Raw genomic sequence first — 12,688 nt, 5'->3', positions numbered from 1 at the left:
TCTACTAAAAATACAAAATTAGCCAGGCATGGTGGCGTGAACCTGTAGTTCCAGCTACTTGGAAGGCTGAGGCAAGAGAACTGCTTGAACCCAGGAGGCAGTGGTTGCAGTGAGCCGAGATTGCACCATTGCACTCCAGCCTGGGCAACAGAGCAAGACTTTATCTCAAAAAAAAAAAAAGACTCGTAATACATCTACTGTGAAACACTCAGAAAGGAAATCACACCTCAGCATTCTGTCAGTAATATTCCCTCAAAGATTTGGACGTATGTTGGTCTGCACTCACGATGAACTGGCTGAGAGGGAGAAGGCAAAGTTTCAGCCCTGCACACTTGATAGGAATCTGCACCTGTTTTGAGAGATGATAATCATGAAGAAAGGCAACATGGCTCCTGCTGAAGCAGGAGAACATAAATGCACCCAAAAGAATCCTGTAGCTCAAGGTCTCTCTCCTTCCTTCCTTCCTTCCTTCCTCTCTTCTTCCTTCCTTCTTTTCTCCTTCCTTCCTTCTTCTCTCCTTCCTTCCTTCCTTCCTTCCTCTGTCCCTCCTTCCCTCCCTCTCTCTTTCCCTCCCTCCGTCCCTTCCTTCCTTCCTTCCACCTTTCCTTCCTCTCTTCCTTCCTTCCTTCCTCTGTCCCTCCCTCCCTCCCTTCTTTCCTTCCTTCCTTCCTTCGTCTCTCCCTCTCTCTCTCTCTTTTTCTCTTTCTTTTTTTTATCTTTCTCTGTAACCCAGGCTGCTGGCGTCCTGTAGAAAATCACAGCTCACCCCAGCCTCGACCTCCTCCCAGACTCAAGGGATCCTCCCACCTCAACCTCCCAAGTAGGTGGAACTACAGGAACACGCCACCACGCCCAGCTTATTAAAAAAATTATTTTTTTGTAGAGATGGAGTCTCACTAGGAGACTGAAGCAATCCTCCCTCCTCAGCCTCTCAAAGTGCTGGGATTCACAGTCAGGAACCACAGTGTCCAACCATTTTCTAAAAATGCCTATGCAACTAATGGCCATCAATGTCATTTTCTTTTTAAACATGCTGTAATAGGCTGGACATGCTGGCTCAAGCCTGTAATTCCGGCACTTTGGGAGGCCGAGGTGGGCAGATCACCTGAGGTCAGGAGTTTGAGACCAGCCTGGTCAACATGGTAAAACCCATCTCTACTAAAAACACAAAAATTAGTCAAGCATGGTGGTGCATGCCTGTAATTCCAGCTACTCGGGAGGCTGAGGCAGGAGAATCACTTAAACCCAGAAGGCTGAGGTTGCAGTGAGTTGAGATCATGCCATTGCACTCCAGCCTGGGCAAAAGACAGAGCCAAAAGACTGTCTTTCAAAAAAACAAATAAGGCCAGGCACGGTGGCTCACGCCTGTAATCCCAGCACTTTGGGAGGCCAGGGCAAGTGGATCACCTGAAGTTAGGAGTTCAAGACCAGCCTGGACAACATGGTGAAGCCCCGTGTCAGGTCACAGTGAGCCGAGATCACGCCATTGCCCTCCAGCCTGGGCAAAAAGGGCGAAACTCCACTCAAAAATTAAATAAGTAAATAAAGTATGGAATTGCCTCATCCTCTCTCTCTCTTTTTTTTTTTTTTTTTTTTTTTGAGACAAAGTTTCGCTCTGTCGCCCAGACTGGAGTGCGGTGGTGCCATCTTGGCTCACTGCAGTCTCCATCTCCTGGGTTCAAGCTATTCTCCTGCCTCAGCCTCCCGGGTAGCTGGGATTGCAGGGATTACAGGCGCACACCACCGGGCCCAGTCAGTATTTGCACTTTTAGTAGAGACAGGGTTTCACTATGTTGGTCAGGCTGGTCTCGAACTCCTGACATCGTGGTCTGCCCACCTCAGCCTCCCAAAGCGCTAGGATTACAGGCATGAGCCACTGCACCCAGGCCCCTCCCCTTTTTAGAAAACCCAAAACATAAGTATACAGAAGTCTTTGATGATTAAAACAAGATAGGAGTTGAAGCTTATCTTTGTTTAAAAAACCCTTTGGTCTTGGAATAACAAGATGATGTAAATATGGCTTAAAGGAAAATCATTTCAAAAACAAAACAAGGAAATGAAAAATGAAATTTAAAAAATCCTTGCCGAGATCGCACCATTGCGCTCCAGCCTCCGCAATAGAGCGAGACTCCATCTCAAATAAATAAGTAAATAAAAATTTAAAAATCCTTAAGTGTGATGAGCTTCAAAAACAGAAAAGTATAAAAAAATTAAAAAAGGAATCTTCGTATAAATAGAAAAAATGATTTTCAGAGGACTCTGAACACTTTAATTTTTTTCTAAATCTAATATTGCTTTTGGAATGGTCTTTCCTCATTCAGCAAACTTCAGTATCTGTTCCCACAGGGCTAACAAGAGCCCACACCTGGTTCTGGGGAAGTCTAGTTACTCTGTGAAGGGAACGTAAGTCTCAGGACCCAACACTGCCTTAGGCGAGCTTGCCCCCGATTTTATTCCTAAGGAAGATTGCTATGAAGATAACAAAGCGACAGACCTTCCTCCCCGTTTGCCCACAAGGAAGTTGCTTGCGGGCCTCAAGATCTTTACCTTCAAACAGCTCTTTTGAATTTCACCTGGGGATGTGTGGCTGATCTTCACGGGTGTGCATCCTAGGACAGAACTCAAAGCCAGCCCTCTGCTGACCCGCGACAAACGCATAGCTGATGGCTTTCTCTGCCCTACTGTTTATTTATTTATTTTTTATTTTTGGCTTATTTCTCCAAGACAGGTGCCCTATTGTTTGTGTAATAATGCAGATTCTCCAAGCCAGACGAAGGCATAAGTTCCCCTACCCACCTCTCGCACGTAAATTGTGTATTCAGTGAAAGGCTGATCAAGGACTCAAAGGAATGCAACCTTTTGGCCAGGTGCCAGTGGCTCATGCCTGCAATCCCAGCACCTTGGGAGGCCCAGGCAGGTGGGTCCCTTGAGGCCAGGAGTTCAAGACCAGCCTGGCTGGTGAATATGGCGAAACCCTGTCTCTACTAAAAATACAAAATTAGACAGGTATGGTGGCACATTACTGTAATCCCAACTACTCGGGAGGCTGACGCAAGAGAATAGCTTGAACCCAGCAGACCGAGGTTGCAGTGAGCCAAGATGGTGCCACTGCGCTCCAGCCTGGGCCACAGAGAGAGAGAGAGAGAGAGAGAGAGACTCTGTCTTTAAAAAAAAAAAAAAACACCCTTGTGTCTCATTTGCTATGACCTGGAAGCCCCCACTCTGAGTTGCCCTGCCTTTCTAGACCGAACCAGTGTACATCTTACACATTGATTGATGTTTCACGTCTCTCTCTTTTTCTTTTTTGTTTCTTTCTTTCTTTTCTTTTCTTTCTTTCTTTCTTTTTTTTTTTTTTTTTTGAGACAGAGTGTCGCGCTGTCACCCAGGCTGGAGTGCAGTGGTGTGATCTCGGCTCACTGCAACCTCTGCCTCCCGGGTTCAAGTGATTCTCCTGCCTCAGCCTCTTGAGTAGCTGGGACTACAAGTGCATGCAACCATGCCTGGCAAATTTTTTCTATTTTTAGTAGAGACGGGTTTCACCGTGTTAGCCAGGATGGTCTCGATCTCCTGACCTTGTGATCTGCCCACATCGGCCTCCCAAAGTGCTGGGATTACAGGCTTGAGCCACTGCGCCCGGCACTTTTGTTTCTTTCCTATTGCTTCTAACCCTCAGTATTAATAGCATGTCTCTCTAAAACGTAAAAACCAAGCTGTGCCCTGATCACATGTCATCGGGACCTCGTGAGGCTGCCTCAGGCACGTCCTTAAATCTTGGCAAAATATCCAGCCTGGCCAACATGGTAAAACCTTGTTTCTACTAAAAATACAAAAATTAGCCAGGCGTGGTGATACACACTTGTCATCCCAGCTAATTGGGAAGCTGAGGCAGGAGAACCGCTTGAACTTGGGAGGTGGAGGTTGCAGTGAGCCATAGCACCACTGCACTCCAGCCTGGGCAATAGAGAGAGACTCCATCTTAAAAAAAAAAACAAAGCAAAAAACAAAACCTTGGCAGAAAGACTTTCCAAATTGATTGAGACCTGCCTCAGATACTTCTGGGTTCTTGTAACTAAGTATTAATCAGGCTGCACTTTAGCTGAATTCCTTGTAACTGAAAGTCACGTAGCTATGGATACTGACCATTTGCACCCCCATTTCCCCACAGATAGGATCTCTGACGTTACAATCATAAGGATTTTGTTTAAGAATTGCTTAAGATGTAGGCTGGGCACAGTGGCTCACGCCTGTAATCCCGGCACCTTGGGAGGCTGAGGCAGGTGGATCACTTGAGGTCAGGAGTTCCAGACCAGCCTGGCCAATATGGTGAAACCCTGTCTCTACTAAAAATGCAAGGCCAGGCTCAGTGGCTCACACCTGTAATCCCAGCGCTTGGAAGGCCGAGGTGGGTGGATCACCTGAGGTTGGGAGTTCGAGGACAGCCTGACCAACATGGAGAAACCCTGTCTCTACTAAAAATACAAAATTAGCCTGGTGTGGTGGTAGCACCTATAATTCCAGCTAATCAGGAGGCTGAGGCAGGAGAATAACTTGAACCCAAGAGGTGGAGATGGCAGTGAGCTGAGATTGCGCCATTGCACTCCAGCCTGGGCAACAAGAGCAAAATTGCGTCTCAAAAACAAACAAAAAAGAATTGCTTAAGATGTTTTCCAGATTCTGAATTCCAGCAGAATGGCTGACGACACCAGCCAGTTTAAAGCCCTTCCCGGAAGAACCCAGTCAGCATGTGAATCCAGTTGTCTCTGTTTCTACCATGCATTTTTCAACCAATCAGTGATGCCCACCTCGGCCCACTCCAAACCCCTTAACATCCCCAGTCCCAGACTCCTGAGGGAAGGGGCTTTGAGGTGTCCTCTCCTCTCTGCATTCCACAGTCTTAGGACGACACCTCTCTCCCTCTGCTACAACCCTCAATTGGTGTTTGGACTTGTGCGTCAGACAACAGAACTGCTAAGGTCACACCAGCAAAAGCTGAGCTACTGGTGTCGAGCTATTAAGCCTCTAAAGATCTTTATCAGGCAAGACTTTGTGGTCCTCGTTCATACCACAAGTGGTGCAAGAGTACACCCAGCTGCAGGAGACCAGCTTATCCGCACCAAATGCGCCTCTTGGCACAGGATTATTTTGAGCTGATTGTTTCTTTTTTTTTTTTTAAAAGATGGGGTTTCACCATGATGGCCAGGCTGGTCTTGAACTCCTGACCTCAGGTGATCCAGCACCTCGGACTCCCAAAGTGGGAGGATTACAGGCATGAGCCACCGTGCCCAGCCAAGCTGATTGTTTTGAGAGCCAGTAGACACCAGAGTTCTGGATACAGTGTGTAAATTACCCTTTCGTAAAAGAAAGAAATGTACATTTATAAAGGAATCTCCATGGCTCCTGGCGTCTTCCTCCTTGTGCCAGGAGGAGAAGGGTTCTAAATCAAAAGGGACATCCTCACAACAAACCTTGCCTTGTTGACTATTCCATTCTCCTGCCGTTCACTTTCCCTTACCCTGCCTCCTCCACATCTTCGTCCTTTGTTTTAGTGGAAGATGATATTTAAGCCCAAATTCTTTGTTTTGTTTTTGTTTTTGAGAGGGAGTCTTGCTCTGTCGCCCAGGCTGGAGTGCAGTGATGCAATCTTGGCTCACCACAACCACTGCCTCCCAGGCTCGAGTGATTCTCCTGCCTTAGCCTCCCGAGTAGCTGGGATTACAGGCATGTGCCACCACGCCTGGTTAATTTTTGTATTTTTAGTAGAGACGGGGGTTTCTCCATGTTGGTCAGGCTGGTCTCAAACTCCCCACCTCGGGTGATTCGCCTGCCTCAGACTCCCAAAGGGCTGGGATTTCAGGCGTGAGCACCATGTCTGGCTTCCATGTTCTTTTTTTGAGACAGGGTCTCACTTTGTCACCCAGGCTGGGGCGCAGTGACAGGAACGCAGCTCGCTGAAGCCTCCCAGGCTCAAGCAATTCTCCTACCTCAGCCTCCCTAGTAGCTGGGACCACAGGCGGGCACCATCATGCCCCACTAATTTTTTGTTTGTTTGTTTGTATTTTTTGTAGAGATGGAGTTTTGCCATGTTGCCCAGGCTGGTCTGGAACTCCCGACCTCAAGCGATCCACACGCTCAGGCAATCCACCTGCCTCAGCCTCCCAAAGTATAACCCCCCAAACGAGTTCACCTTGCCTGCTGCCTAGACAGAGCAGATTCATCAACACAGGGGAGATGAAACAGAGAAAGAGTAATTTACCAGGGCCAGCTCTGCAGGAGACCAGGGTTTTACCAGTACTCAGATTACTCAAAATTTCCCAAGAATTGGGGGATCAGAGTTGGGTTTTTTTTGTTTGTTTTTTGAGGCGGAGATTCGCTCTGTCACCCAGGCTGGTGTGCAATGGTGAGATCTCAGCTCACCACAGCCTCCGCCTCCTGGGTTGAGGCGATTCTCCTGCCTCAGCCTCCCGAGTAGTTGGTATTACAAGCACCCACCATGAATACCCAGCTAATTTTTGTATTTTTAGTACAGCCGGGGTTTTGCCATGTTGGTCAGGCTGATAATTTTTGTATTTTTAGTTCAGATGGGGTTTCACCATGTTGGCCAGGCTAGTCTTGAACTCCTGACCTCAAGTGATGTATCCACCTCAGCCTCCCAAAGTGCTGGGATTACAGGCGTGAACCACTGCGCCCGGCTGGGAATCAAAGGTGTTTTGTTGTTGTTGTTTTGAGACAGAGTCTCGCTCTGTCACCCAGGCTGGAACACAGTGGCGAGATCTTGGCTCACTACAACCTCCACCTCCCAGGTTCAAGCGATTCTCTTGCCTCAGCCTCCCTAGTAGCTGGGACTACAGGCGTGTGCCACAGTGCCTGGCTAAGTTTCTGTATTTTTAGTAGAGATGGGGTTTCACTGTGTTAGCCAGGATGGTCTCAATCTCTTGACCTCGTGACCCACCTGCCTCGGCCTCCCAAAGTGCTGGGATTACAGGCATGAGCCACTGCGCCTGGCTATGGGGATCAGAGTTTTGTTTGTTTTGTTTTGTTTTTTTTGAGGCGGAGTTTCGCTCTTGTTGCCCAGGCTGGAGTGCAATGGCGCGATCTTGGCTCACCGCAACCTCCGCCTACTGGGTTCAGGCAATTCTCCTGCCTCAGCCTCCTGAGTAGCTGGGATTACAGGCACGCGCCACCATGCCCAGCTAATTTTTTATATTTTTAGTAGAGACAGGGTTTCACCATGTTGACCAGGATGGTCTCGATCTCTTGACCTCGTGATCCATCCGCCTCGGCCTCCCAAAGTGCTGGGATTACAGGCTTGAGCCACCGCACCCGGCCGGGGATAAGAGTTTTTAAGGATAACTTGGTGGGTAGGGAGCCATTGACTGGGGAGTACCGATTGGTGGGTCGGAGATGAAATTCCAGGGAGTTGAACTGTCCTCTTGGCTGAGTCGGTTCCTGGATGGGGGTCACAAGACCACGAGCATGTGTATTGATATGGTGGTGCCAGCTGGTCCCCGGAGCGTGGGGATCTTGTTCTCATTCGTGTTGTCATCCCCTGGAACAATTTGCGAGATTTAGAATCTTGCAGCCTCCAGCTGCGACTCCTAAACAATAGTTTATAATCTGCTGGCAAATTTGTTAGACCTGCAAAGGCAATCTAGTCCCCAGGTGGGAAGGGGGTTTGTTCGGGAATGGGCTCTAGCCTCTTTATTTCAAAGCTAAACCATAAACGAAGTTCCTCCCAGAGTTAGTTCGGCCTACACCCAGGAACAAACAAGGACAGCTTGGAGGTTAGAAGCCAGACAGAGGGCGTTAGGTCACATGTCTTTCACTGTAATGACTGTCTCACTTATCATTTTTGCAAAGGTGGTTTCCAAAGTGCTGGGATTACAGGCATGAGCCACCGTGCCCAGCAGAAGCCCCAATTCTGTCAGTCTTTAAATGTACTCATCTCTGAGTTTCTCCACGTATCCATGAGAGATGTATGTTAATAAACATCTATCTTTTCCTTGTTAGCTTGTCTTTTGTGGCAAGGTCCCCAACAAGAATCTGAAAGGGTGGAAGAAAAGGGACGACTTTCCCTCCCCTCCACAGTTAAAAGTGAGGAGGCTGGGAGGATGAAGAGCTGGTCTGGAGCCCGTCCTGACCATGCCCAGTGGTTTTCTCCCACGTGGAAAGAGCCGGAGAGATTTCTCCCATCTCTAGAATTCCGTGAACACATTCTGTTCCTTAATATTTCCACTGACGCCAACTGATAATTGCACATGCACAAAAGTGCATTTACTTGTAGATGCTAGGATATGTGGAAGTAGGGACGGTATTCGTAGCGTATGAAAGAAGGGGCTGTCCAGTCACACAGGCAGGACGCAGGAGGCGCAGCTAACACGGCCACCGAGGGAGGCGCCCATCTAAACCAAGCCCACAAGCTTCTTTTTTTCCCTAAGATAGAGTCTCACTCTGTTGCCCAGGCTGGAGTGCAGTAGCCAGATTTCAACTCACTGCAACCTCTGCCTCCCGGGTTCAAGCAGTTCTCTGCCTCAGCCTTCCAAGTAGCTGGGATTACAGGCGCCTGCTACTACTCCCTGTTACTTTCTGTATTTTCAGTAGAGATGAGGGTTCACCATTTTGGACAGGCTGGTCTCGAACTCCTGACCTCATGATCCACCCACCCCGACCTCCCAAGTTGCTGGAATTATAGGCGTGAGCCACCACCCGGGCCCCACAAACTTCTTTCTATCCTCATCAAAAATATGTTGTAAGAGGGCTGTTCGCAGTGGCTCACGCCTATAATCCCAGCACTTCGGGAGGCCGAGGCGGGTGGATCACCTGAGGTCAGGAGTTCAGGAGTTTGAGACTAGCCTGGGCAACATGGCAAAACTTGTCTCTTTTAAAAATAGAAAGGAAAGCAAAATAAATAAATAAATAATAAAATAAATAGAAAGAAAAGCCAGTTGTGGTGGCTCACGCCTGTAATCCCAGCACTTTGGGAAGCTAAGGTGGGCGGATCACCTGAGTTCAGGAGTTTGAGACCACCCTGACCAACATGACGAAACCCCGTCTCTATTGAAAATACAAAATTAGCCAGACATGATGGCTGGGTCATCTGAGGTCGGGAGTTGGAGACCACCCTGACCAACTTGGAGAAACCCCATCTCTACTAAAAATACAAAATTAGCCGGGTGCATGGTGGCTCGTGCATGCCTGTAATCCCAGCTACTTGGGAGACGTACCTGAACCCAGGAGGAGGAGGCTATGGTGAGCGGAGATCGTGCCATTGCACTCCAGCCTGGACAACAAGAGTGAAACTCCATCTCAAAATAAATAAATAGGAAAAGGCCAGGCATGGTGGCTCACTCTGTAGTCTTACCACTTTGGGAGGCCAAGGAGGGTGGATCACCTCTGGTTAGGAGTTCAAGACCAGCCTGGCCAACATGGTGAAACCCTGTCTCTACTAAAAATACAAAAATTAGTGGGACATGGTGACATGTGCCCATAATCCCAGCTACTCAGGAGGCTGAGACAGGAGAATTGCTTGAACCTGTGAGGCAGAGGTTGCATTGCGCCGGGATCGTGCCACGGCACTCCAGCCTGGGTGACAGAGGGAGACGCCTTAGCAAACAAACAAGCAAACGAAGTAGAAAAAAGAAAGAAACGGCAACTGTGTTCTTGAATATCTCACGAGATGGTAAACGGTCATTTCAGCATGATTAGGAAAACAGCCAAGAATGAGGGACAAGAAGAGAAAGGAAGTTTTTCAGCTTGATGCTGCTTTCTGTGCTAAATGTGCGCTGCCCGGGCACAGGAGCTGGGAGAGGGGCCCGTCATCCCTCCCACGCCTCCCCCTTCTCTCCCCTACCCTACTCCCCATCCAGGCTGAGAGGGAGCACAGGCTCCTCCAGTGAGAGTGTCCAGGCCATGGGCGCCTATGCAGCGGAGCACTGCTGTGGGCAGGTGGGAAGCAGGACCACGGGGATTAGGAAGCACCTTTTCTGTGCCTGAGTTTGGCTGTGGGATCCCTCTAGGAAGGGCCACGGGTGAGAGGTCATTGGGACCATGGGCCCTCCAGGATTGTCCTACGGCGGCCTTGGCGTCCACCGTGGGAAAGCAGGCCATGGTGCCGTGTGTGGGTAGGTGTCACTAAAGCGTATGCCATCATGAGGGCCCAGAGCTCGGAATGGGTCCTGTGCTAGTCACGGTTCTCCAGAGAAATAGCACCAATAGGACAGAGATAGATGTACACCAACAGAGAGAGAGAGAGAGAGAGAGATTTATTTTAAGAATTGAGACTGGCAAGTCTGAAATTTGCAGGGCAGGCTGGAAATTCTAGCAGGAGATGATGCTGTGGCGTGAATCCCAATTCAAAGGCAATCTGGAGGCAGAATTCTTTTCTTCTTTGAGGCCTCAGTCTTTTCTCTGAAGGCCATAAATGGATGCATGAGGCCCACGCACATTATGGAGGGTCACCTGCTTCACTCAAATCCATTTATTAAAATGTTAATCCTATCTAAAAACATCTTCACCAGTTGAGGTGGCTCACACCTATAATCCCAGCACTTTGGGAGGCCGAGGCGGGTGAATCACCTGAGGTCGGGAGTTTGAGACCATCCTGACCAACACAGTGAACGCCCCGTCTCTTCTAAAAACACAAAATTAGCTGGGCATGGTGGCAGGTGCCTGTAATCCCAGCTACTCGGGAGGCTGAGGCAGGAGAATCGCTTTAACCCAGGAGGAGGAGGTTGCATTGAGCCGAGATTGCACCACTGCACTCCAGCCTGCCGACAGAGTAAGACTCCATCTCAAAATAAAATAAGATAAAATGTTAATTCCATCTAAAAACATCTTCACAGAGACACATAGGGTGTTCCGTGACCACTGTTCTGGGCACTGTAGCCTGGCCACATTGACACATAAAATTAACCAGCCCAGGTCCCAAAGCTCAGGAAGTATCATCTTGTCCCAGGACAGGTAACCCCAAGTCCAGAGTGCCGCCCGCACACACCATGGTACGGCAGTTCCTGCTCATCGAGCTTCCTCACCTGTCTGAGCACACCCGGCTCAGGTGCAGCCGGTGTGTGTCAGGACCCTGAGCTGTCTTTTGCTGTCTCACCTGGGCTCCCGAGGCTTTGGTCTCTTCCATTGCGGACTTGCCCTGTTGGGGGGGGGTTCATCATATTCCTCTATTGTTGCTGTAGTTTTTGTATGTGGAATTTTTTTTTGTTTTTATTTTTGTTTTGTTTTTTGGTGAGTCCCACTACATTGTCCACATTGGTCCCAAACTCCTGGCCTTAAGTGGTCCTCCTGCCTTGACCTCCCGAAGTGCTGGGACTACAGGTGTGAGCCATGGAGCCCAACCAGTTAAGCACGTTTCAAGTGTTCATTGACCTCACTGAGAAATTGCACCTTTGGGCTGGGCTCAGTGGCCTATGCCTGTAATCCCCGTACTTTGGGAGGCCGAGGTAGGAGGATCCTCTGAACCCGGGAGTTCCAGATCAACCTGGGCAACATGATGAAATCCTGTCTCTACAAAAAATACAAAATTAGCTGGGCATGGTGGCACGTACCTGCAGTCCCAGATACTCTGGAGGCTAAGGTGGGAGGTCACCTGAGTCCAGGGAGATTAAGGCTGCAGTGAGCAGAGATCGTGCCACTGCACTGCAGCCTGGGTGACAAAGTGAGATACTGTCTCAAGAAAGAAAAAAAATCGAATTTCAATTAAAATAAAATAAAAAAGAACCCTGGCACAATAGCTCATACCTATAATCCCAGCACTTTGGGAAGCTGAGGCGGGTGGATCATTTGAGGTCGGGAGTTCAAGACCAGCCTGGCCAATATGGTGAAACCCCGTCTCTGCTAAAAATACCAAAATTAGCCAAGTGGTGGTGGCATGCACCTGTAATTCCAGGTACTTGGGAGACTGAGGCAGGAGAATCATTTGAGTCTGGGTGGCAGAGATTGCAGTGAGCTGAGATTGCACCACTGCACTCCAGTCTAGGTGACAGAGTGAGACCTGGTCTCATAAAGAAAGGAAAATTACATCTTTGATGAATTGGCTTTTTAAAAATTTTTTGAGGCAGGGTCTCAGCTTATCAGTCTGTCACCCAGGCAGGCAGGAGTTCAGTGATGTGATCCAGGCTCACTACAACCTCTGCCCCTTGGGGCTCAAGCATCCTCCCAACTCAGCCACCCAACAGCTGGGCCCACAGGTGTGCACCATCACAGCCAGCTATTTTAAAAAAAATTTTGTTTTGTTTTGAGACAGAGTCTCACTCTGTCACCCAGGCTGGAGTGCAGTGGTGAGATCTCGGCTCACTGCACCAGCCACTTCCTGGGTTAAGCACTTCTTCCACCTCAACCTCCCGAGCAGCTGGGATTACAGGTGTGTGCCACCACGCCCAGCTAATTTTTGTATTTTTTTAGCAGAGTTGGGGATTCACTCTGTTAGTCAGGCTGGTCTCAAAGTCCTGACCTCAGGTGATCCACCTGCCTCAGCCTCCCAAAGTGTTGGGATTATAGGTGTGAGCCACCATGCCTCGCCTCCTCTCACACCACAACCATCAACACAGAAAACTTTTGTGGGTTCAAGACATTCTGTGAGGCCGGGCGCGGTGGCTCACGCCTGTAATCCCACTTTGGGAGGCCGAGGCGGGTGGATCACGAGGTCAAGAGATCGAGACCATCCTGGTCAACATGGTGACCT

Source organism: Sapajus apella, unplaced genomic scaffold (genome assembly GCF_009761245.1).
Source record: "Sapajus apella isolate SASKATOON/1434 unplaced genomic scaffold, GSC_monkey_1.0 scaffold8, whole genome shotgun sequence".
NCBI classification, from domain to species: Eukaryota; Metazoa; Chordata; class Mammalia; order Primates; family Cebidae; genus Sapajus; species Sapajus apella.
Note: the sequence above shows the minus strand (reverse complement) of the source record.